Raw genomic sequence first — 27,238 nt, forward strand, 5'->3', positions numbered from 1 at the left:
GGACTTTAAGAAGAGACGTCCTACAAATTCATGTAATTCTCAAGACGGAGAAAGCCAGACAGGAGATCAGCCATCCATTGGAAAGTTGGTTGAATGCTGTGTTTCTATACAGATTTGTCCACCTCCCTCGCTCAGCAGTGAGATCTTCAGGCACAACGAAGCTCCCTCTCCACATGGAAGAGAGCTCCTAACACCCAGGGCTAGGCTCAATGTGTGTGAGGTTGTACCATAGAGACAGAGAATGATAGAGGGGGTTGAGACCACAGAGAGTGGGGCCCTCCGAAGAGGTAGAGGGTCCTGCTCAGCTGCCAATCAGTTCTGGGGAGTTAGCACCAGCTTCCAAGAGGGGCGGAGTCATTTTGGGAAGAGGAAAACCGTATGAGTCAAGGTCTTTGGGAAGCTGGTGGAGTCTGTCTGTTGTAAAGTTGCGGTACAGGCTGTTTTAAGGCTTTGGTTAGCCTTAGGCTTTCTGACTTTGGTTCCTCACCTGTAATATATTAAAATGCCCCCGCATCCCATGTTAAATGGAATTTATATATTATAATTTATAAAATTGTTATAAAAGCTTTTTAAAAGTTGATATGACACATTTTGTAGACACACTAAGTGAAACATTTATTAATTTACATGTTATTGCTTTCATGTTTCAGAGCCAATAATTCTGTATTTGAGATCTCAAAGATTTCTCTAGGCCCTTGCAAAGCTTGTAGGCCCCAGCTACTGTTACCATGGAGCCTGATAGATGAAACAGCCCTAGTGGACGAGAAGGACGGTTGTTCCTCTGCTGGGCAGGTAGGCAAGGAGCAGATATATTCAGCTCTGTTTTTCTCAGTGCATGGAAAATGGAGGGCAATCACGGATTGTGAACAGATTGATGCTCAGATAGGAGGGGAGGCTGGGGTCAGATCAGGGCTGGCCTTTCGGGAAAATCGGGGGGGGGGGTGGTTTAGGCCAAAAGCTATGGACACAAGGGGGGGGCCATCCTACACAGGAATCCCCTGCATTTTCCTAATTCCATCTTTGTAGGTTTAGAGCAGTTGGCAACATAGATAACTTACAAAAACCAACTCTCTGTGTCAGGCGCTGTGCTAGTCCCTTTTACATGTAATGATTTCAATGAAATCACAAACAACTGTGTGCAGTAGGTGGCATCTTTGTATATTTTACAGATGAGGAATCTGAAGCTGGACAGGGGAAGGGACGTGGAGAAAGTCGCACAGCAGAGCAGGAGCTCAAAGAGTTTTGTCAGACACCAAGGACCCAGTCTTTCCTAGAAAGTTTGCAAGTGAGTGGGTGAGTGTTGGTTTGAGGAGGGTGAGGGAGAGGAGGTGAGAACTCCGTGGAGCTGGTTTCTGGAACCCTGGTTTCTCCAGAGCCCTGCCTCCTTGGTAGATTTCCTTTCTGCTCTCCTGCAAGTGCCCTGCTGAGCCTCTGGGTAGACCTGACCTGGGTTGCCCCTTCGTTGCCAAGGACGGATCATCTTGCTGGGCTTTCCCAGGGGCATTAATGAAACAGCTCCTGTGGTTGCAGCCACACAAAGGTAGGCAAGGAAATCACTCTGATTCAAAAAGCAGAAACTCACTCTCCAGCTAGAGCCCGGTTCCTGACCTTCCCCCACCCCCCCGACCAAGGGCACAGGCTGAGATTCCTTTTCTCCCCATTTACTGGATTCATTCCAGCCTCGTAGACAAGCCCTCCCTCCAGCCTCGTTTACCTGCTGTTGTTTTTAACTTCAAAACAGTCATAGCATCAAAGCACAGAGGAAAGATCAGTGTCTGGAGTCAGACAGACCTGCGCTCTACATCTCAGCTCTGCCACTTGCTAGAAATCTGATTTTGAGCAGGTCGCTTGAGGTCAGCTTCCTCATCTGTAGAGGGTTTGGGAAGAATTAAATGATGCAATAAAAGCCTTATGAATGCATTCAATTACCTGGGAATTCATGTGCTTTTGGAGGAAGTATGAAGCAGAGAAGCAAGACAGATGCCTTTATTTTCTCCCACGGATGAGGGTGGAAGGCAAGGAACAGTGTTTGAGCTGAGGAACAGACAGTGCAAGGCCTAGGACAAATGAAGTCTAATACAGGTGGATCACAGACTATGGGGAAGGGATTAGGGAGAAGTAAATTAAGGCTTGAGAGCTCAGGCTGATCCAGATAGTTCAAAGCCATGTAAGTACTTAGCACGTTATCATAAAAGATATGAGGAGCCACTGAAGGGTTTTAAACAAGGGAGTACCATGACTTATGTTTTTATAACTTCACTTTTCTGGGGTAGAGAATAGATTGCAGGGGGTCAAGCCTGGAGACAGGCAGCCTGGTTAGGAGGCTGGTGAACCAGCCCAGGTGATGGGGTGGCAGGCTTGACTAAGGAGATGGAGGTGGGGATAGAGAGAAGTGGATGACTGTGCCGTTTGCTTGTTCTGTGGCTTCAAGTGAGCTATTTAACCTCTCTAAGCCTCAGGTTTTTTTCAGTCGTTTCTTGAGGATAATAATAGCATCCTCATCCCAGAGTTGTTAGGGGATTAAATGAGATCATGCACACAGAGTACATAACGGCATCTGCTCATACCCAGCACAGTCAAGATGGAAGTGATTGCTGTCATCGCTCATGGTGGAAGTAGCGGTCCTGGAAACATTACAGGATGCTCTCAGAGAATGCTGCTGTCACAAAGGAATGAAACGAATGGACAGTGAGTACAAGAAAAGGCCCTCTGCAACAATGAAATCCTGGTTAAAAGGTACAATGGTCCTGGTGAGGAAGGAAGTAAGCAAGTGGGGAGAGTTGTTGTGTAAAGAGGTCAATGTGCCAGCTTGGTGAGCTCTCCTAAGAGTGAGGACACAAGGAAGATGTGTCCGAAAGGTGGGTCGGGGGTGGGCAGGCTGGAACCTCTTTCAAGAGGGTCAGGAAACAAAGCCCGAAAAACACCGAGGTTTGTGGAAGGGTTTTTTGTTTGTAGAGAAAGCCCACAGAAGAAGTATAACCTGTGACCTGAGTCCTCCCACCCCATCCTCCCTGCCAGGAAAACTCATCGCTGAGTCAGGACGGTGCGAGCTCAAATTGGTGGGAGGAAATGAAAAAAAAAAAAAATCCAAGAGGAACGGAAAGATGGTGAGACAGCATCTTGCTGTGTTAAATGTGTTCAAGTCTCATTGCTCAGACAAATGGCATGTGAGGATTCATTTCAAAATGGGAATGTTTTGATTGTTTTTGCTGATTTTAAAGGAATATATGCTCATTATAAAACTCTCAAACTGGGGACTATTTTGAGCGCTAACTTTGTGGCAGGAACTTGGCGTAGAGCTTTATATGCATTTATGTCGTTTAATTATCACTCAAACTTATTTTGTAAGTAGTATCATTTACCCATTTAACAGCTGGTGAAACTGAGGCCAAGAGAGGAGCAGTGACTTGCCCAGAGTCACACGGCTATTTCTGTGACTTGCTAGCTATGGAAAGTTACTTAACCTCCCTAAACCTCGTTTTTTTCCAATTGTTTAGGGAGATAATAACCAAACTGTGCACTCAGACACTGGAGCTGTACTCTGTTCAGAACTGGATTCTGCAACTTACTAATTTTATGTCTTTGGGGAAAAATCACATAACCATGTGCCTCCGCGCCTGGTCTGTGAAATGGAGATGTTAATAGGACCCGTGGTTGTTGGGAGGATACAATTAGCTAATACACGCTAAGGGCTTAGAGCAGTACCTGGTGTGCAGTGACTGTTAGCTCCCAGTAATATGCCTGGTAGTGGTTAGTGTTCCTATGCTGTTTTGCTAGGACAATGCCACTTATCCTACAAGGTTCATTAGGGGGAAAAGAATGGGTTTTTAAGGGCAGGCAGATCTATTCTGAGGATTAAAGGAGGTAACACCTGTGAAACAGACCAGCGCCTGGAAAAGGGGAAGTGGTAGGTCCATGGCAGCTCTTGTGATCTGTCGACTCTCAAGCACAAGCTCTTAGCTGCTCTTTGCTACTTCTTCACGCTACGTTATTGTGCCTAAAATCCTATCATCCAGAGGAGCAGATCGTTAATAGCTTCTTGTGCATCCTTCCATACTTTTGAAACAACCACATAAACTTGTTTCAGTGTGATTTTCACTTTTGACTACGGGTTAGATATAGCGGGTGTGGATTCTGGCTTTGGCACATAGTAACTGCATGACCTCAGGAAAGCTACTTAGCTGGTCTATGTCTTAGTTTCTTCATCTGCAAAATGGGAATAATAATATCTATCTCACACAGTGGTGGTGAGGACAAAATACAGCCATTTAAGGCTCTTAGAACCTTGTCATGTAGGTTTTAAAAGACAGTCGTTTAAAATAGATACCCCACACAATACCCAGGGCAATCCTTGTAAATCAGATCGTGTTGCTTTCCTGCTTAAACTCTGAAATGTTCCCATTGCATTTGGAATTAAATTTGTATGCCTAACCTTAGTCTATGTGAGGGTTTGGGTGGCCTGGAAAATGTTATTTCCATTCTCCACCTGAGTTTAGGACTGAGGGAGCTCTAGATAAATATCTCTTGCAAATCTCTGTGGAGTATGTGGCTTAAATCTGTGGAAAAATAGGTTGAAATCTGTGGGAATGATGGACTGAATTGTGTCCCTCCCAGTTCATGTGGTGAAACCCTGACCCCCAATATGATTGTATTTGGAGATAGGGCTTCTAAGGAGGTAAATAAGGTTAAATGAGGTCATAAGGGTGGGGTCCTAATCCATTAGGACTAGTGTGCTTCTAAGAAGAGGAAGAGACGCCAGGGACGTGAGTGTCCACAGAGGAAAGACCTTGTGAAGACACAGCAGGAAGGAGGCCATGTGCAAACCAGGGTTCAGCAGACCCCGACCCTGCTGACACCCCGATCTTGGACTTCTGGCCTCCAGAACTCTGAGAAGATAATTACGGTTGTTTAAGCCACTTAGTCTGTGGCGTTTTGCTATGGGGACCCTAGCAAACTAATACAGGAGGTTTGCGAAGGAGCACCCAAGAAATAATCTGATTGACAGGTTCGTAGGCAGAGGCGGGCAACCCCAGGCTTCCTCCCTAAGGGTTGCCCATGTAAAATCCGTGGCAAAGAGGAGCAGAGAATGTGTGCCTCCCATGGGTACCCTGGATGCTAAAGAAGAGACAGGAAGGGCTAGGGTTCATTTTCTCAAAGTCACACACTGGTTAAGTCATCCTCCTTCTAAGGAAGAGCCGGTGAGGGACAGAGGGAGCCCGAAGCTACTACTCCAATTGCAGTCTCCTCATATGGAGGCATGAGGAGTGGGGGAGATGACTTTCCCTACTAAGAACCTACAAGGCCGAGCATGATGGGCCTCTTGACTCTTCCTCTAACTTCATCTCACCTCCATTCTTCTCTTTCACCATACTCCAGGCACACGAATCTCCTTTCTGTTCTGAGTTCTCTCAAGCCCTTCGTCCACTTCAGCTTCTTTGCACTTGCTGTTCCCTCTGCCTGAAATGTCTCCCTCATTCTCATCCTTCAGGTCTCAGCCCCTACGTCACCTTCCCAGTGAGCTCTTTCCCTAATCATCTGCCTTCAAGTGGCCACCTGAAGTTACTCTCTAGTTGAAGGTCATGCTATTTAATTCCTTCCTTGATAGAACTTAACCGAATCTGTAATTACCTTTTACAACATTTTATGTGCGTATATATTCTCTGTCTCTCTCAGAGAATGCCAATCTTCCGAAATATCTGGAATATAGTTGGTGTTCAATAAGTTGGACATGCAAGTTGAGAAAGAGGCGAGCAATCCCTGACATCCAGGGGCTGGCCCGGTGCTGTTGGGGAGGGCTTGGTGTTGCTATGAGCCAGCTTGGCACTCACAGCCAGGCCTGTTGAACCTAAACAATGTCATAGATACACCAATAGCCGGCAAAGTCACTCTGTAACTGTCCTGGGACAAGATAAAAACAAGATCACAAAAATCACCAACATCCTGACTAATATGAATGACGGCTGCTTCTTTTCCAATTACTGCTTTAGCCTTGCCCTGGAATTCCCTCCCTACAGACAAGATTTATTAAGATATTGGAGCATAAAATAACTTTTGCTTCCTGATGACCTCCAATCCAGAGCAAAGCCTCACTTCCTTAAATCCTTTTCCAAATCACACACCCAAAGCCAAATCCTGTAAGTCCTTTCTAAGAACCATTTACCGAGACAGTCCACAGTGTCCCTCCTTTCTCAATGCAGTGATCAATAACCCCAACTTATTCAACTATAGGTGTGTCCCTGGTGGTCTTTGGCCGGAGGGCATTCACAATATGAATTGCAATTTCAAGGGCACTTCTGGCTTCAGACTCATCTGGATGTACCAGTTTACACAGTGTATCAGGACACTGTCTTTCCCTCCATATTTTAGATCCACAGTCCTCTTGTGTTGGCTTCATCTTCTGGTAGGATCTTTCTTTGTAGCAGGTCAGGTGGCCACTGGGACCCCTAGCTCTACATCCTTACAGTCTGTCATGCAGATGAGGAGAAATCTACCGTTTTTCAGTGGCCTAACATCAAAACTTAAAATACTCTGATTTTCTCTGCTTGTTTAGAGACTTACCCCTAGATCGGTCACTGACCTGGAGGGGGGTGCACTGGTTGGCCAATCTGGGCACAAGCCTGCTGTTGGGGTAGAAGAAAAGCCCCCTTGATTGTCAGTCCCATGAGGTTTATGTGGAGTGGAGGAAGATTGCTTCCCATATCAGAGTTTGGTTAGGAGAACAGAAAACGCTCCATATTTTATAAGCAGTAAGGGATTTTATATGGAGAATGAGATGCTTATAAAACTATAGTGAGAGCCAGAGGGAAAAAAATAAAAGAAGGTTTCAGCTTGTTTTCAGTTATGCTGCTAGTTTTCAAAGCAATCAGAAAGGCAAAGGACCTCAGGAAACAGCTGACAATGACTACAGACACCCTCAGTCCTGATGTGGGTGGTTCACAGGAAAACGCCCAGAGGCTCCTCAAACTCTCACGTCTGCTGCAGCCCACAGATCTTCTTTCTGTCTTTCTGTTTCTAAAGGAGCGGCAATTATCTACCTATCTATCTATCTATCTATCTACCTACCTGTCTGTCTGTCTATCTATCTATCTATCTATCTATCTATCTATCTATCTATCTATCTATCTACCTGTCTATCTATCTATCTATCTATCTGTGTATCTATTTATATCTATCATTATCTATTCCAGTCTTTCAAAACTTGTGGAAATTCCTCACATTGGCAGACTAGTTGTCAGGGACTCTGGGGAAAGCAGTTCACATTCACAGGTCTCTGGCCTCTATGACACAGGAGGGGGGAATGACATTGACTTGCCAGCAGATAGTCTGGCACAGATCCTCAGAGTAAGGGATGTTGGACAAATGACATGTACAGTACCCTTGGTCGTAGATGCTGTAAGTACTTTTCTCAGATTATCCTTTTTTATTTTTTTAACTTGTAAGGGTTCAAAGGAAGCTTAATTTGTTTGAACAGCTTTGGGGCTCTTGGGAGCATTGAGGAGACTGGATTCCTGAGGATACAGGAAAAAGTTTCCATTTTCAAATAGAGGCGGACACTGAAAGTCATGAACTACAGTTGGTGAGCTTGCTGGAAATTTTGGAAGAGTGTCTAGATAGAAATACCAAGAAGATGGCTCATGAAGACTTGGAAAATAAAACTGATTGCAAAGCGGCGTCAGGGGTTTACTAAGAACAAATCATGCCAACTTCTTTTAGTTGTTGGTTTGTTTATAAATGAATTACTGAGGAGATTGCTAGAGACATAAGGCTGTAGATTTTAGTGTGGCATTTACCAAAATCTTATTATGTCTTTGTGAAAATGACCAACCATTGATGGTATTACTGCTGAGTGGAATCATTAGTGAACGGCTGTGTCCTGAGGATGCTGACTAATGGATCAATGTCAACCTAGAAAAATGGTCTCTGCTAAGGAGTCCTGGGTTTGGTCTTATCTGGTTCAACATTTTTATCACCGTTTCATGTGAGACCATTGATGGCCCTTTAATCAAATCTGAGGATGCAGCGAGCCAGAGAGCGAGAACAAATGGGTTTTTGATAGAATCAGGATTCACAAAACTATCGATAGATTAGCATGAAAGGAATGAAAGAATAAGGTGAATCGTGCTAGAAATAAATCTAAAACATTGCCTCTAGACCTCCAAACGCTACCGTGAGGGCAAGTGAAACGGATGGGTTAATAGCACACTCTGGGAAAAATGACTAAGGTCTTGTCTTCATTGTAAACTACCTGAGAAAGCTGGGTCACACGGAACTGTCAAAATGAGGAAATGACACTTTGGGTTGCATTTATAGAACTGTTTTAAGTAGAATAATGCCATGCACATAGTATATACTCAGCAGATACTATTTAAAATAATGCACGATTTAATGTTTTCCCTGGAACACTATGTTGAGTAATTCATGCATTCATTCAGCAAGTATTTTTTGACAATTAGAACTAAGCTCTGGTTAGGTGCTGGATACACATTAGTGAACAAAGCACAGATACAATCTCTGCCATGGGGGAGCTGAAACATTTATTGAACATCCAATACGTACCAGACATTGTGTTGAGGTTATAAAGACAAATATAGTTTGTGCCTTCAAAATTTTGTTAAAGAAACATATATGAACATATAATCACAACCCAGAAATGTTATGTGTCACTACAATGCTAGAAAGAGGAGTGGTTCTGAGAAGGGTACAAGGAACTCATTATAGAGGGGTGTCTGGGAAAGAGTTGCCATCGACGGGACATAGGTGGGTTGTTCCGTGTGTGCATGTGCTGGATAGATACTTGCTCATTCTTGGTACCCACTTTTAGGAATGTATCCTGAGTAAGGCAACTAGAATTGTGGGTAAACCTCGAACCTCTATCCTATAAGGTAAGAGAGGCAGAACCTGGATTTTTCTTTGAACCTGGGGATAAGAAATCCTAGGAGGAGAACCAGCATGCATGGGCATGCAATATGTGATATGGCATTACATAAAATGAAGAATGGTCTAGCACTGTGTGGCTGCAAAGGATGACGTTAGGACACAGCTGGAAGTTTCAGGGCAGCAGACTTGGGGTCACACAAGGAAAATCTTTCTGACAGAGTAGTTCATCAGTGGAAGAACATTTTGTGGTGGAGGGGGTTCCTTCTCATTCGAGTCACTCAAGCAGAAGCTGGAGAGGCCTCTTCAACATGTGATGAAGATTGACTCATTGATTTGTGTTTTGGACTGAATGGCCTCTGAGGCCAGGTAGCCCTGAAATTCTCCTGCTTTTATGAACTTCCATATGCCGCATTTAAAGTTCTTATCATGCCTTGCTACTTTGCTCTTTGTGTATAAATCATTGCTTACTTAACTCACTTATGAGCCTCAGAAGAGGGCTGGAGGGTGTATTGGCGAAGTCAGGGATTTGAAATTTGTGCCAATACCAAAAAGCCATGTTCCTTTTGGGCAGGCTGTTCACTTACTCTGCAACTCCATTTCCACATCTACAAAATGAACATAATAAAACTTATCCTGTCCTTTTGCTGTGAGGATAAGATATAGTAAAACATCTTGAACAGAATAACACACACCGTGGATGTATATTTCATGGTAGTTACATTTTTCCCATTCTTGTATATTGCTATCCCTTTGGCGTCTGGCATTGAAGAATGCACAGATCAATTCTGTCTCCAAAGATACTTGTTGCATGAACGCCAAATACTCATTGAAATCCTGTGGCTCAAAAAGTCAGAGAATCAATGGTCACTGATTCCTTCCCCAAAGCGAGGAGGATGTTGCTCTATACTCTGTTCTTTTGTAGCTCTCTCTGCTCCTTCTTTGCATTATTCTTTCTCTGGCTCTTCGGTGTTTTTCACTTTAGGTTCTGAAGCCGCTTGGGTCTAGATCAGTGGATTCTGAGCACCCTCTAGGGACAACAGAGGGATGTGTCTCACTTGAGAGAAGATTTTTCTCAGGCAGTTACTGGCACAAATGAAAAGGGCCAGGAGTAAGAGAGAGGCAGAGGGTGGGAACAAGCATGGGAGGATCCAGCTTTTCTTAACCCACCCCTCCCTCTCCATGTACTTCTCTGGCTGCCATCTCTTATATATCCACCTCCCAGGTGGATCTGAAGACAGTGAGCCACCTAGGATTCAGAAAAAGTATTCCCTTCTATTCTTGAGCACAGGTAGTCAGTAGAAAGTGTGTTCCAATGAGGCCATTACTGAATTTCTAGTGAATTCTGAATAGACCAATGACTCAGATCTAGGGTTAAAGATGATGCCTGAATTACCTCCTCTGAACATGTTGGCCACGTGTCCTGCTCAATTGCCAGAAGGGAGGGGAGAACTTACTCAAGCACAATGGACCACAGAAAGCCATTTTAATTATAAAATGCATCTCCAAACATGTCATCTCCAGTTCTTTCTCACACCTAGCTCTTTTAAAGTTTCACACCAATTCTGTCCCTAAATAAACTTAAAGAACAACAACTTTCCGTACAAATGATGGATCACTATGTCTTCGTGCCTCATTGACCTTTTAGTATTGTGGAATCTCTCTACTGAGAGTAATATTTCTCACCAAAGTCTGCTTTGTCAGATGTTAGTATAGTCACGTAATTTTTTGCAAATAATTACATATTGTTCTGTTCTTTTACTTTCAATATAAATGTGCTTCTGGAACACTGGCGGCGTGTATGCTAGACTTTATCACCCGTCCCACATATATCTAACAGTCTTCCTCCCCCCAATTTTTCCTCTGTTCCTCAGTTTGAATCGTTCTCATTTTCAATTCACTACTCCTTCGTGCTTCTGTGTGTGATCTGCCACCAAACCCGTCTGCCGATTTCAGCCGTTGTAATTCTCAGATCAAGATTTACCACGTGACTTTATTGTTACGGATCCCAAAGCCTCAGCTGAAATGTTCAATATTTTCCTGCATATTCTTAAGCATAATAATCAGAGTTGTTTAAAGTTGCCTTCTAATGACTTCAATAACTGAATTATTTGAAGCTATATTTATTTCATCTAGTGTTTCTCTTGGTTTTGGGAGAAATTGTTCTTGTTTTGATTTTGCCTTTTTTTTTAATGCACCATAATGTGTAATTAGATGTCAAATTTTGTGGATGAAAAGTTTCTTTCTCACAAAGCGTTCCACTTCCTTGTGGCAGGCAGATGGAGTATCACCAGGTCACCCAGATCCTCTTAAATTCTGCTTCCAACTTTTTTTGAGATAGTGTATTTGGCTCGTGTGTCTACTCCTGGGATGTGGCCTTTCTGGGGTCTCTGCAGAGAAAGCTGCCCTTAAAATATATTTTTTGCAGTTCTCAAAAGAAACCAAGCATCAGGACACATGGGAGCTGTGGTGCATGTTACAGAACTTCATGAATTCCGTGCATGGTCACTTCAAATCATCAGAACACAATGCTTTGTAATAGGAAAGCACTATAAACATCTAACACTAAGTACATATGTCCAAGGACAAAACTAGGATGCTAACCAGGTATTGTCAGCTATTCATAAATATTAAAATTAATATTATTTACTATATGAATATCCAATTTCCCCTCTGTTTCTACTAATTAATAGGGATTTACAAGCAAGTTTTATAACATAAAGTTACATTTTTGGATTAACTTTTTGGCTGATAAATTTTCTTTCCCTTACTCCCAACACAGTATTTTTCTATAATATAACTTTGCCCCTATTTTTTCAATGATATAAATATTATTGCTCCAAAATTACTATACATCTTGTGAGGAGAAAATATATTTTTTTATATACGACTTTATGTTCATGCAAGGATCAATAGGTAGTTCCTTGGGATCCAAATGTATTTCTCCTGAAATCGTAGATCTCAGAAAGTGACACCATATATTTACAATAAAACAAATCCTACATATCAAAAATGTCTCATGTATTCTATTCTAAGTCTTCCTCTCCAATACCAGCTATATTTCCAGGAAATTCTTCCCAAAATACTTTAATTTCAGAGCAAGATTTACTCTTAAAAGCAGGTCTCCTTGAGAATGGGAAGAATGCCGTTGCTCCCCAGCCTTCTTAATTTCCATAGGGTAAAGGCCCAAAGAACACGGTTGGGTGCCTTTCTCATAATCTGCTTCCTGTAGCTTAGACTCCAGCCGGACCCTGACCCCTCTCTCCAGCTGCAAGATGGCAGTTCCTGATGCTTCCTCGTGGCCATCCTTGGCCTCGGGTTGCGTACTTCTGATAAATACGCCATTCCTCATGAGACTCACATTTACAGAGCGCTGGAACAGCTCAAATTCAAAGCCAACTTTGTACATACCAGGGACGGTCCAAGCAAATACTCCATTGGAGACGTTGAAATGGACTTGAATCTTATAACGGGCTTCTTGGAAGACAAGGGGCTGGAAGGGCGCTGGGAGGGATCCAACCAGCTTCACTAGAAAAGGAGATATTAGTGGGCATGGATGCTTCTCAATATTTCCTTCTTTTCCTATTGGCCCTCGTTCTCCAATGTAACCAGGAAGTCCTGGATTCCAAAATAAACAGGAGATGGAATTAGGCAATTTTGAAACCATACATTTTATGCTCAACATATTTCTCCCTCCCTTTCTACTTTCTCCTTCCAATTCAAGGCTCAGCTTAGCATCATCTCTCCTAGGAAGGCTTTTTTGCCTTTTCCTTATTGGGTGAGTCTCTCTCCTCTGTGTCCTGGTAATAGCAGGACTTTGTGCTGACTTTTGTCACAGCCCTCAAACCACAATGAATTGTCAGCCCTCTTTTAAATGCCTGATTCCTTGACTGGGCTGTGAGCCTGTGCTTTACTCAGTGTTGTATCTTAAGCGCCCACACAGTGTCTGGCATATAGATGACAGTCTATACGTGTTTACTAAATGAATTATTGAATAAATTCATGAATTGCTCTTTCAAAGTTATTTCACATCCATGCCCATAGGTTTTCATAACTTCAAACATAGATTTAAAGATGAATATTGGGATATATGACAGAGAAAAATATAGTAATCTAGGAAGTACGTTCTGTTGGAACTAAAGGACAACTTAACAGTATTTCCCAAATTTACTTCTTTATTAGAATCATTTATAGAGACACTGAAAAAAAAAATAGAGTCTTGGCTAGTGCTTGGATTTTCTGTATCAGAATCTCTGGGGTGGTGTCCAGGAACCAACATGTTTAATGAGCTCCATGTTTAATAAGGTCCCTAGGTGAGTCTGACGCACAGCCAGGTTCGAGAACCCCTGTTTAGGGCTCATGCTGTTCAGCAGTTTTCAAAGGGGCTCAGTGGTAGGTAGATCAGATATGTTGAAGAGAAGAAAGACCTCCAGCTTCCTGGTCCACGGGAGCTCATCCGTATCAGCACTGTGTAGCGATACACACGGACGATACTGACTGAGCAATGCGCTAACTCCCATGGACTAGACAAGTAGCAGATGCTGTTTGTCTTCGTCCCTTTGGGCTGCTAGAACAGAATACCACCGACGGGGTGGACTGTAAACAAGACACTTATTTCTCATAGTTCTGGAGGCTGCAAGTCCAAGATCAAGGTACCAGCAGAGTCAGTGTCTGGTGAGGGTTCACTTCCTGGCTCATAGATGACTGTCTCCTCACTGTGTCCTCACATGGCAGAAGGGACAAGGGAGCTCTCTGGGCTCTCTTTTATAAGGGCACTAATACCATTCATGAGGACTGCACCCTCAGGACCTAATCACCTCCCAAAGACTCCTCCTCTTAATATCATCACACTGGGGATTAGGGTTTCAACATATTACTAAGGTGGGGGGGGCATAAACAGTCTACAGCATGGGTCAAAGGTTGGCATATGGTGCTGGCAAGGTGAGCCCAGATAAAACCATGCCACTCTCAGGGTGCACCTCTGTGAGTGCTACAAGGGTACTCTGAGAGGTGTGTAGAAGGATTGTGTAGGCATCAGTGAGTGTCCATGTTTCTTTGTCCAAAATACATGACAGAAACTATTTAAAACCTTAAATATTAAAAATTAAACAAAATGGATCATGCCAACCTGTTTCTTATGACATGTTCCCTAAGTTCACCGTTCTCGATTTCCCTTCTAACATATCAACATGGATTGTGTCCTTGAATATTTTAGAACTGAGCTCTTATTTTATTTCAAGCACAATTAGAAATCTTTTCCTGAGGATTTTTTATATGAGAATTGCACATTAACTATGCCAAAATGTGCTCATTATATTTCCCATTTTGAGTTGTGTCAAAACAAACATCTTCTAGTTTAGTCCGTTGATTTTAAGAAAACTACTTTTAAAACTAATTTTAGTTTCTATTGTCTCTAAGAGGTAAATGTGGTGACTGCGTGAAATGATGTGGAGGAGTTTCATATACTGTTAAGGGCAATATAAGTAAAAAGTATTATTATCTGCCATTTTAGAAGTGAGGGAACTGAGACATGGGAAAACTAAGTGTTTTGACCAATATCCCACTTGTGTGGTTAATGTGCTTGATCATAACTCTCCTTGTGCTCTATCCAGACCACCTCTCGTTAAGAGAACTTCTTCATTCAGGCTCCCTGTTGAAGCGAACTCTGCACATTGGACCACTGGCATGTCTCTCCCATTTCTAAATGATGGGTGGTGGAAAATTCAGTTCTGCCCCTCCACAACACTGCAGCACGGCCTTCAGAACGCAAACTAAGTAGGTTTCTTTTCTGACTTCACCATTCACAGGCAGTGTGACCATGGGCAAATTAACACACCCTTAAACCACGGGAAGTCAAGATGGATTCAAGGTTTAGAGGGGATCTAGGTAGTGTATTCAGGAAAGAACTTTCTATCTCTTGGGTGTCCTAGAGGATGGTGCTGGAGGCTCTTTCCTTTGCCCCTTTTGGTGACTTGGCAAGGAGATGCCTCAGCAGAACTAAGTTCACTCATTGGAGACACACAGCTCTCTAACTGATGGCTACAGCAGTGAACGGAAATTCTCCTAGCTAAACTCTAGACTAGTAAGGTTATTCCTCCAGCCAGGAAGCTTTCTTTGTTACACAGGTGACAGACCGTTTCCTCTTTCTTTCTGAAATTCCCTGTAACTTTGTACAAAGTTATGTATTCCTTCTACTGGAATAATTTCCTTGGTGCTTCCAGGGTGGCCAGGGCTGTCCACATACTTCTAAGCAGACCAGCAAGAGGATAAAGGAACAATACACCATGCTGATCCATCTGTCTGAACTATTTACCCCAATAAACCCTACTTTACATTTATACTGCATGACACACATGTGTATGTTTGTGTGTGTATGTGTGTGTTCCTGACCCTTGCAAAATATGTTGCACATCAACCAGAGCTGGAATTGCAGGTCTCAATTCTGCTTGCACTTAAAAAGTCATCCAGAAAAGGGGCTGGCCCCGTGGCCGAGTGCTTAAGTTCACGTGCTCCACTTCAGTGGCCCAGGGTTTCACCGGTTCGGATCCTGGGTGCAGACCTAGCACCGCTCATCAAGCCATGCTGAGGTGTCATCCCATATGGCAGAATTAGAAGGACCTACAACTAGAATATACAACTATGTACTGAGGGCTTTGGGGAGAAGAAGAAGAAGAAAAAGACCGCCAACAGATGTTAGCTCAGGACCAATCTTAAAAAAAAAAATCATCCAGAGAGCTTTTCAAATGTACAGATACTTTGGGCCCTCTCCAAAGTTGTGATGTGGGAAATGTGGGGTGAGTTCTTGGCATCTGATTTAAAAGCTCCCAGCTGACTCAGTGCCTTGAGAAATGGAATCTGTAGCCATTATCTCCATGAAATGGCTTGCTCCAGGGGTCACTGGCCATCAGGGCCACTTGGAATATTTCCCTGGGTCTGTGAACAGTTCAATCCAAGAGAAACAAGAAAAGGTAAACAGAACAGATGAAATCATTTCTCACCTTCCTGGCCAGGTGGACCTCTAGGAACGGGGGGCCCTGGAAGTCCTGGGGGTCCTTCTTCACAGGACTTAGAACTTTCTGGAGACCCAATACCAGCCAGGACTGATAGCACAAAGAGGGCCCATAACTAGCAACTTAGAGCAAAAAAAGTAATTAATAAATTTCACAGAGACTGGATGTTGACACCACAGCTCGTAAGATAGCATATTCCTGACTCTGTCGGAGAGCAGTAGATACTAAGAAGCCAAAGAAACAAACATTTATTGGCCTGTAGGTCCCTGAAATGCCAAGAATCACTGGCAGTGAAAAGACTTAATTGTATTATATTGTCTTTTCAAATTTTGGCCTTTTGGTCATTGCTTAAGTTGAAATTTTCAACTGAAATTTTAAAACTGTATAGATATCTCAGTGTGAAAAACTACATTTTAATTTTCCCATTTGTCTTAGATCTTTATTTTGGTTTTTTTCTCCACTCATAATTTTTTTTCTGCTTATGGTGTGTGTGTGCATGCGTGGGTGTGTGCATGCATGCGTGTGTGTGTGCGTGCACGTGTGCATGTGTGTGTAATACTCTGTGGAATGGACTGAGGGAAAAAGAAGAGAGAGAGTGAGGAGGGCAGTTGGTAGACAAACGAACGAAAAAGTAGAGTTTCTCTATTTTCTTAATTTCTGAAAATTGCAATCTAAATCATTAAGTACAACATAGTCTACAAGAGATGTTTCTTTTTTCATAATCGGTTAAAAAGTAAGATTGTTTAAGGAAAGAATTGGCAGGACCCAGTGCAAAGAATGTAGGAGGAAAGAGAAAAGAGAGACAGTAAACGGCATGAAAGGGAGAAATTATCAAATGGAGGAAAGTCACAGCAAATCACAGCTGGGTAGAGAAAGAGAAAGGAGCAGAGGGAGATACGGAAAAACGCAAACACAATCTGAATGTATTAATGTATGGTGCAATGCATTACATAGCTGGCTGATATGAACTATAGACATCATAGTATTAAAATGTAATACATTTCCAAAGCAAATTATAATGACTTTTTTGCACCATCTGCTCTTCCACTTTATTCATGTCATGGAGTTCCTACATTGATTTTTATAATTCAGAGTTGTTTCCATACGGGGACACGAGTATTGGCCTCAGTTTGGCTTCCCTCATTGCTCCCTTCTGCTTCAAAATCCATTGGCAAGGCTGAAATGAAATCTGTTTCTTTGTGCACCGTTATGGTGGAATTGTCATCTCCTGGGGTCGTGATGGGCATAAATTAGATTGCAGAAGAAAGTGCTTTGAAAAGAGCTCTGAAATGGTTTATTGCATTATGGTAGGCGTGAATGTGCAATTGTACCTGAGAATCCCACAGAGAGGGCCCTTAGTCTTTCTCCAGGCATCCGGACTTAAGGATGGAAGGCCATTTGCTGAGTTTGGTTCAGCTGTCCTTTTCCTGTCCCATCAACTTGATTTTCAACATTTGGGGCAGTGAGTTTATTCAATTAATTACTCCAAATATTTGGATTTTGTTTCCCTCCTGATTTTGATGATGGGATTATATTTCAACTACAGCGTATTAGGAAAAGTTGGCGTTCCACATTAGGAACGTCCATCCACCCAGTTTGTGCAGCCTCCATGAAGCCTCATGGCCGAAGCTGGGCCTCCAAAGCAGATGACATTTGATTTGTTGCTTCTCCTCTGGCCTCTTCTCAAACCCAACACTGTAGGCCATGCTTTTGAGATTCCAGGGTCACAGACTCATCTGTGCTGAAAGGCTCATAAGCGTCTATGTTCTAATTGCATAACTTTACAAAAACGGAAATAGAGAGCCAGAGGGAGGGAGGGATTTTTCCAGACAAGTCACAGTTAAATCCAGGTTGATAACAAGAGTGCATAGCCTGACTTCCGGCCCAGGAGATTCTCCTTCTGCTTGCTCCCAAAATCTCCAGACACTTGGTTGCTGTTGTATTTTAACTCCTCTGTCAACATCCTCAAATTAGCCATGAGGCTCCACCCTCATGAGCTAATTACCTCCCAAAGACCCCATGTCCTAATACCATCACCCTGGGGATTAGGGTTTCAACATCTGAATTTTGGGGGAACACAAACATTCGGTCCATAGCATGTGCTTATTATGTGCTGACTCTCTTCTAGGTGCGAGGAAGCATCCATGAACCAAAAGCTCAAAGATCCCTGCCTTTAAGAGCTGCCATTCTAGTGGGGAGAAACAGATAAGTGTCATAAATAAGTAAATAATATAGAATGTAAAAAAAAATTACAAATCACAATGCGATCCCATTTCACATCCACTAGGATGGCTATAATAAAAAAGACAGACAAAAACACATTGTGGCAGGGATGTGGAGAAATCAGAATCCTCATACACTGCTGGTGGGACGTAAAATGGGACAGCCACTTTAGAAAAGTTCCTGAAAAAGTTAAACATGGAGTTATCATATGATCCAGAAATTCTACTCCTACTTATAGACCCAAGAGATTGAAAATATGTCTACACAAAAACTTGTCACAACTATTCATAGCAGCATTAGTCATGATAGCCAAAAAGTGGGAACAACCCAAATGTTCATCAACTGATGAATGGATAAATAAAATGTGGTATATCTATGCAATAGAATATTATTCAGGCAAAAAAACTAATCAAGTATTGACATATAATACAACATGGATGAACCTTAAAAACATTACGCTAAGTGAAAAAAGCTAGACCCAAAAGACCACACACTGTATCATTCAATTTATATGAAATGTCCATAATAGGCAAATCCATACAGACAGAAAGTAAATCACTGGTTACCAGGGGCCGAGAGAAGGGGGAATTGGAGAGTGACTGCTACTGGGTCCAGATTTTCTTTTGGGGATGACGAAACTTCTGGAATTAGCTAGCAGTGACACTGGCACAACTTTGTGAATATCCTAAAAATCACTTAATTGTACACTTTAAAAGCGTTATTTTATGGTATAGGAATTATTTCAATTTTTTTAAAAAAGGGTTATGGTTGCTATGAAATAAAAGAAAAAATAGAACAGGTTAGGGGTATATGGAGTGAGTCAGGCAGGCAGGTTGCAATTTTAAATAGAGTGGTCAAAATAGTTCTGAGAAGAGAACATTTAGGCAAGAATTTGGAAGGGGTATGGGAGATAGTCGTGTGATCATGAGGCAGAGGTCTTCCAGGCAAAGCAGAGAAGCAGCGCGCAGGAGGGAGCGTGCCTTTGGTGGTTGGGGAACAAGAAGAGGCCTGTGTGGCTAGAGTGAAGGAAATAAGGCGGTGGGGAGCGGTGCAGTCAGATCCTGTTGGGTCTTGTAGGCCATTATCAGGACTTTGGCTTTTACCCTGAGTGAAATGGGGGTCCACTGAAGGATGTTGAGCAGAGGAGTGACCTGATCTACCTTATAGTTTAAAGGATTACTCTGGCTGCTGTGCTGAGAAGCATAATAATTGTTATCAATTAGGAGCCAATATCTGCTCTGGCATGAAGCACTGGGATGCTGGGAGAGAGAGGAATACTCTCCCTGCTCCAACCCTTCCTTTAGGAACCCCTCCCTGACCAGTGGACACAGGGCGCCATTTCTATAACTCCTCTCATGGTTGTGGGCAGGGTCCAATCCGAGTTCAGGGAGAGTGTCACGCCTCCTTGACGCCAGCACTTCCTGAGGTGGACAGACCGTGGCCATCTTCGCCTTCCAAATAGACCTGGACTTCCTCCTTCCAGTACTGAAACCACATGGCAGCTTGGCCTTTTAGGCAGAAGAGCCCCCGAATGGGAAACAGACATTCCTGGATTCTCTGAATAAGGATTTGAAGCCATGAACTTCATTACCAGAAAAGATATAAACTTAGATTTGACCCCAAGCCAATAAAGGAAGACATCAATTTCTTGGACTTATAATAATTCCTGCCTTTGGAAACTTTTCTGAGATCTAAATGACCTAAAATATGCTATCTGGTGCAGTGGAGATCCACAGTGGCTGCTCAATAAGCAATAGTGCCATTCTTCGAGTCCCTCTCTCCTTTGCCTCATTTTCCTTTGGCTCTGGATCCTCAGAGAATGTGACTGGTAACTGGAAGCCCCAAGAAATCCCACAGCACTGACATCAGTACCTCAAATCCGGCCGCCTTAGAGACTGACAGCCAGGGTCCTGCCAGCTTCCCCAGAAAATGGCTGCCCTGAGGAAGAGCATTGTGAGAAGGAAAGATGGCACCTAGAGGGGCAGCGTGGATGGGAGGGGAAAGTTCCTGGACAGCAAGATATTAACAGGAATTAGCTAAGTTCTTGTCCTCTCTTGGCTGGTGATAGTTCATTTTTGTATGATAGCAATAGAATATGGCTTTAGAAAATAGATTGGAGGTAAAAAAGAATCTCTGAGGAGTTTAGCAGGCAAGACAGAACTTAGAAAAATAGATTCTAAACTCTGTCTGTGTGTGTCTGTGTGTTTGTGAGAGAGAGAATGAGAGAGTCCTGGTGATATGAGATGCTAATTCAGAAAGACAGGTTTCCACTTTCTCCTCTCCAAACAAAGTCAGATTTTTTATTCCTACCCTTCATTAAAATTCAGTGCAGGCTGCATAACTGTCATACATGTTCCTCGAGCGGGATGATTAGAGTCTTAGCTCCCAAGAAAATGATGGCTGAAAATATCTGGCTTCAAAATGAGCCTTTCCCCCGTGATGTGTGGACAGCGCCACTCAGTGTTCCAAAGGGGAACTGCAGAGCAATGAACCTTCTCTTTGCAGACTCATCTCTTGCTCAGTCAATTCCCAGGTGTGCTAACGCTATCTATATTTATCGGCTATGGTTGTGAAGGCTTCCCCGGCTGACAACGCTTCTCACTGAGGGATGGAGAGATTGTTTATAGCGAGGGGAGAGTGTCATGAGCTGAAACTGAAAAAGCAAGCAGAGGTGATGAAATGCAGGCTAAGATGAGAACCCCCTGGAGATGCTCATTATTTCCCCCAGCATCTCAAGCATTTTGGGTTTCTGTTACTTTCTCCATGCTTCCCAGAATGCTTTCCCCATCCACTCCACCTTGCCAATGCCTACTTCTCTTGGAAGGTTCAGCTGGAGCATCTCCTTCTCTATGAAGCACTGCCTGACCACCACCCCCTGCCGTTTGCTGGTGGAATCATTTCTTTCTGCCCCCACCAAGTGCTCTTCCCTTTACACTTAAATGTGTGTCTCAGTGTTGATCCCTTTGTCTGGCATGTAGACTCTAGGTCCTGGAGTGTGACGGACCATGTCTTATTACGCTGTTATGTCCCCAAGGATCAGCAGGGGATCTTGCGATTAATATTACCAAGTCTATGAATGAGCGAAAGAATAAATGAACAAAGGGAAAGTATGCACATATTGTTTTGAAGATTCAGATTAAAAGCTCTTAGGGGCAGAAAAATCATTGTCATTAGGCAAGAGGGAAGAAATACCAGAACCCTGAGGCTGGACAGAGCTGAAAGCTAACAAGGAGGGATAGCAAGTTGCAGGAAAGGGAGAGAGAGCTATTTGTGCAATACTAAAATTAATATAATAATGATCATTCTCCTCATTATTTCAGAAGCACAAGAGAGCTGCAGGATGGCTTATGGTGAGATTAAAGGCCTGCAATTCAGCAGATCACTGAAACCCTTAAAGAGGATTCTAACTTTGCATTTCATGAAAAATAAGATATATTTAATATATTTATATTTCTAAGTATAAGATTTCTTGCTTGGCAATGTCTCATTTGATGGACTCATCAGCCACCCAAGCGAGAAACCTTCAAGACATCTTCAACCCTCTCTCTCCTGAATTCCCAACACCCAACTCATTGTCAAGGTCAAGTGCTGTAACCCCAGAAATGTCTCTTAAGTCTATCGGCTCCCATCCATGCACACTGCCAGCACCCTGGCCAGGCCCTCCTCGTTTCTCACTGAGACAATTTTGACAGGCTCCTGACCTGCTCGGCTCCCATTTTCCCCTTTCCAATCTATCATCCATTCCAAGATCATTCTGTCAGAGTCATCTTTCCAAAACACAAATGTCATTGTGACACTCCCCCAGTGAATATTCTCACTTGTCTAAAAGATGAAGCCCAGATTTCTTGGTGTGACACAAAGGACTTTCGGGATCTTCCCTTTGCCCACATCATAGCCTCACTCTCTGCACTGCTGGGCGGCATCCTCAGTTCAAGGACTCTCAGAACCAGTCATGCCCCTTCCATCCTCCAAACACTTACACTTCTCCACACCTTCGAACATGCTGCTTCCTCTGCCGGGAGTATCCTTGAATCTCTTTTCAAAGAAGCCTAAGTTAGAGTCTTCCTTGGAGACTCAGCTCCGGGAAGAGACCATCCCAACTTCACAAAGCAGAGGTGGCCCCTTCACAGCTGTGTCCCCACCGCTCGTTGTTCATACACTTATTCCTATATGTTTACGAGACTCTATTACAGAAATTCTTAGGTTCTCTTGGACGTATCTTGGTCACCTCCCCACTGGCTGAAAGCAACTTCAGGGAGGAGGCGGTATGAAGCTTTGATCTCTTTGTAGTATTCATTTCCAGCACTGGGATGGAATACGGCAAATACTCAAAATGTGTTTGTGAAATGAATGAGTAAAGCATTGAAAACAAATGAATGGGCAGGCATGAAGGAAATATTAGGGAGGAAATCAAAGCTTTCCCAGTCTTGTAGCTCATGGTCACAACAGTATTCACGGGTCACTTGCCCCCTGCCACCCCCTCCACCTTTCCCCATTTTTTCCATTCAAGACAATACTCATTCCTGAAGATCTAGCTCAAATGCTACGCCCGCCAAGCTTCACTCCATGATTAATCAACCTGCAGCTCTTTGCTTCTTGGCAATGCTCACAGGACACGCATCATTTGCTACTTTTTATGAGAACATTTTCATTAAAAACATTGAGAAACTGTTATGTCCAGGCACAGTTCTAGATGCTAGGCACAGAGAATTGGACAAAATAGAAAAGGTCTCTGTTCTTTTGGAGCCTATATTTCAGTGGGAGAAGATAGATAATAAATACATCAACAAACAAATAGAGTTTCTGTCTTTTAAGGATGATAAAACTGGATAATGTAGTCATGCATCCTTCAGGATTCTCACTTGCAGCCAGCAGAATTCACCTTCCCAAAAGGGGGATTTATAAAACAGCGTTAACTCAAAAACTCTTGGGAAAGGCTAAAGGAACAGGCTCTGGTCAAGCTTATCAAGGACTATCTCCCAGAGCCACCCTGAAGAACTGCCTACTAAGTGATCCTCTGCCGGTGCTCATTCCAGAACCGCATGGTCAATATGGCCTCATCAACGCCTGTCTCTGTTCCTTCCAAGCCCAGAACTACAGTGCATTCACAGAAAAGTGGCAGCTGACCTCTAGACCACGATACATGCAGAAGCTCATTGAAAGATTTAGTACTAGCTCCAAGAGAGGAGAAAACATTCGCTGAGATCTGATGACCTTTTATGACTTTTCCTTTCAATTTTCGTATGTAAGTTCTCCCCTCCTTACTGCCTTAAATATCTACAGATTCACGTTTTTAAGAGGGAGTTTTTGCTTTCAATGACCTTTTGCACTGGGACAAAAGCCTTTAGCCACTAACTCCTTTGGGACAGATCACTTACTAAGGGTCTAGAACAAATTACCAGCCACCCAAGGACACATGTGCAGATGTGCACGCCTGGGCCAAAAAGAAGTCATGTGGAAGACGTAGGCCAGTCAAATGGGCCCCTGCTCCTCTGTAATATTCTCTTGGTATAAAGTGGATGCTGTGCCGACTGAGAAACTCTCATAAATGGTTTATTGAACTGTCTGTACTACATGGGTTACAAGACAAAAATGACCTTATTTTTCACCCATCACTCTTCAAACAAGTGCTGCTGGCTCCTTTCCTGCTCCTTTGTGGCATTTTGGGTAGATCTCACAGTTTTCCAGACACTTGATCACATTAAACAGTCCAGCCCGGTTAGCCCAGTTTGAAACTTTATTCTTATATCCAATTCAAAGCCTTTCCCGTCTCCACCAGCCCAGACCTGCCTTGCACAGTGGGGAGTGGACCCTTTTGCTTCTCCTTCTTGTCTCTTCCCCCTTCTTCCTGATGCTTTGGACTTCTCCAAGATTATGATCTGAAAGAGGGATTAGAGGAAAGTCACGAAAGCATATTTACTTGGCACCGTACAGTTGGTGGTTCTGCCGTGGCATGGCGGACTTCCAAATAAGGCACATATTTCAGTGCTTCCAGAGGTCCCTGGGGCCTCCCCACTACACAGGTCCCTGATGTGGGAGGACCCTTTTGACCTGACCTTCCCCAAAGGGTCCCCTCCCTCCTGTCCCACAAGATACACTCCAGAGTACCTTATTACTATGGCTCCCCTCACCTGCTTGTAGGTGGGAAGGAGGGGCACTGGCAAACAAGGTTAACACTGGCTGACTCTTGATTTCTGTGACCTGCTGAAGATTCACGATTCTTGCCACACCAGATAGTGAGAATGCAGACTGCGCTACTTCCAGCCCCTCTGCTCACCCTGCCATCACTCTACTTCTTTCTTTGTCCCTTACACAAATGCACACAGAGGAAGGAAATGGAGAAGCATTGGTCAAAGGGTACTAAGCTTCAGTTCTGCAGGATGAATAACTTCTGGGGATCTAATCTACAGCGTGGGGACCATCGCTAACAATACTGCATTGCAGACTTGAAATTTGCTAAGATAGCAGATTGTAAGGGTGACCCCACAACAAATGAAGGAAAGGAAGAAAGAAGGAAAGAAAGAAAGAGAGAGAGAGAGGAACAGTGAGAGAAAGAAAATGGTGACTATGTGAGGTGACAGATGTGTTAATTAGTTGACGTGGTCATCATTTCACAATATATCAAAATATCAATTTGTACACCTTAAATATATAATTCCTATTTGTCAATTACACCTCGATAAAGCTGAAAACTTTTTAAAAACAGACACAGAGGAAAGATAGGCAAATCCACTGCTCCGGCAGATATCCAACAGGGATGGCAGGCTTCCATCTTTCAGGCACATGCCGTCTCCGCCAGTGGTTCTCTCAGAGCACCCTCTAGTTTGATTTGGGTGAGGAGTGAGCACTGTAAAGACAGGAGGGGAGAGGAAAAAAATATAGCCTTTCTCCCCTAAAGGCAATGATTCCATATTCTAACAAATTCTACTTGGTCAAGCCACCATTTTCAAGTTTCTAGTTTTTTTTTATATAGACTGGAGAGGGCATGGATGAGTGTTGGTCGTAGGACTGGCGTGGCCTCATCGTAGAAAGCCTGGAGAGGAAAGTGATGCCTCTGCGCTGCAGTGTGGGATGCCTGGTGCTCATCATGCTCAGTTTCAGGGCATCAGTTTTCCGTCTCAGCAGCAAGTCCATTTTCCATCCTATTATACTTGTTCAGATGCAGGCAACCTAGAAGAAAGAAAAATTAAGGGTGAAGATCTTAGAAATGGAAGGCCAACGAACTGAAATCCACGAAAATTTTACAGACCATGTAGAATACGCTGGAAGATCTCCCTCTATTTTTTCCTCCTGGAAAATAAGGACATGTCTGTTCTTTTCACCATGCATGGATGTTTTCTGTTTCAAGCCATCCAAGTCTTTGAAGCTGCTTGAGTTCCTTAGCAGTTCACAGGAGAAGTACATGGTAACTACGTCACAAAGCCGAAACATCATATTCTTTGTAGTCAACTGCATTCCAAGCTAGCCCAGTATGATGGCCATCGGAAGTCTCTGAGCATCCTTCTGCAAAAATAATGGCAAGAGAATCTATGGCAACAATGACCGCTCTTTCCTGATCACCTCTTTTCTTTACAGTTTCCATTTCCTAGCTGTCTCCCTATAGGTTTTTCCACCATCAGCCATGCAGAACTGAAACTACATCGGTAGCAGATGGGGTCTATAGTCATTGTGCCTTCCCCACTGGCGGTCTTCAGATCCATTGCGCGTTATGTGACTCACACAAGATGCGACATAAAATGAATGCTCAGTAGATAACATACAAATTGAACTCAAACATAGGAAAATGTGGTGAAGTGGTGTCAGTTCCTCCCCCAAATTCCACTGACTTTCCTTTATTCTCTTTTGTTCATAAAAGCAAGTACCCAGAGTAGATTTCAACCATGATTCAATTGATAAACATTTGCTTTACATACAAAATCCGGATTCACAAGAATAGCCTACAGCAGGGGTTCTCGATCTTAACCTCGTCCCTACATTAAAAACACCTGGGGAGCTTTCAAAACTCCCAATGCCCCTGCCACACACCTAACCACTTCACACAGAAGATCTTGAGGGTGGGACCAGGGATCAGTTTTTAAAGCTTTCCGGAAGTTTCTGCTATGCAGTTAAAGTTGAGAAACACTGTTGTAAAGTAATCCAGAGCTGTGTGCTCCAAATCCAGGAGTCTATTGCTTTTCTTTTAATTCCTTCTCAACCTTGGTCCTTGAGGAGGGGTCCCTGACTGTCCCCCCCTCCCAAACCTCCACGGACCTTTGGGAAGTAGTGACCTGATCCTCTTTGCCCCTCTATGGAAAATGCCTTGGAGAAGACAGAAACCCGAGTGGCACAAGGGTGGCATCTAGTGGTGAAAAGGATTTTATTTTCCAATTGTCCCATTCCTTGAAAAATTACAGGAGAAAGTCACGGGTGGAATCCAGTCTGTGCAGCTCCTTGCATTGGCGCAGCCAGGGTTTTCTGTCCCATGTACCTTATGATGCTCTGGGAAGATCACCAGGATAAACTGCATTCTCGGAAACCTCAGAGAGGAGGTTTTGGGCTTTGCTGAACTCAGTCTTCACCTGCGCCCTGCCAACAGACCCACTGTGGTGTTCTTCCCAGCCCTTATATCACTCCCAGGCGTGGCCTGTGGCCCCTTGCCTTGAGCCTGGCACCCATACCACCTATGCTTCCCCTGTATCACCCCCTGTTGCCACTGAGGAACTTGAAGTGCTCGCACACACATTGGCTCACCCGGCCGGGCGCCTCAGGTCACAGGCAGACGAGAGGGGTGTTCCCAGATTCTCAGCTGCTCACAGGCTCTCCCCGTGCTCTGTGCCTCCTTCCCCTGATACCGCTGCTGTTCCCCCAAAATGTGGGGGAGTTGATGCCCATGGACGTTATATTGGTTTGCTAGGGCTGCCATAACAAATGCCACCGTGGGGGCTTAAACGACAGAAGTTTATTTTCTCACAGTTCTGGAGGCTGGAAGTCCAAGATCAAGGTGTCGGCAGGGTTGTTTCTTCTGAGGGCTCTCTCCGTGGCTTGTAGATTGCTGCCTTCTCCCTGTGTCTTTATATGGTCTTCCTTCGCTGTGGGTCTGTGTCCTGAGGTCTTCTTATAAGGACACCAGCCATATTGGATTGGGGCTCACC

General features: G+C 43.6%; 1 long non-coding RNA gene across 1 annotated transcript; it reads left to right on the forward strand.

The window, feature by feature from the left end:
• The first annotated feature begins 296 nt into the window (after nucleotides 1-296).
• Nucleotides 297-20,155, forward strand: LOC139080355 (uncharacterized). The gene is made up of 7 exons (XR_011534809.1): nucleotides 297-388; nucleotides 651-792; nucleotides 1,170-1,285; nucleotides 1,374-1,540; nucleotides 2,572-2,688; nucleotides 14,487-14,649; nucleotides 18,013-20,155. It is a non-coding gene; the product is annotated as an uncharacterized lncRNA (long non-coding RNA).
• Nucleotides 20,156-27,238: the final 7,083 nt, after the last annotated feature.

The sequence above is a fragment of the Equus przewalskii genome, chromosome 29 (assembly GCF_037783145.1).
Source record: "Equus przewalskii isolate Varuska chromosome 29, EquPr2, whole genome shotgun sequence".
NCBI classification, from domain to species: Eukaryota; Metazoa; Chordata; class Mammalia; order Perissodactyla; family Equidae; genus Equus; species Equus przewalskii.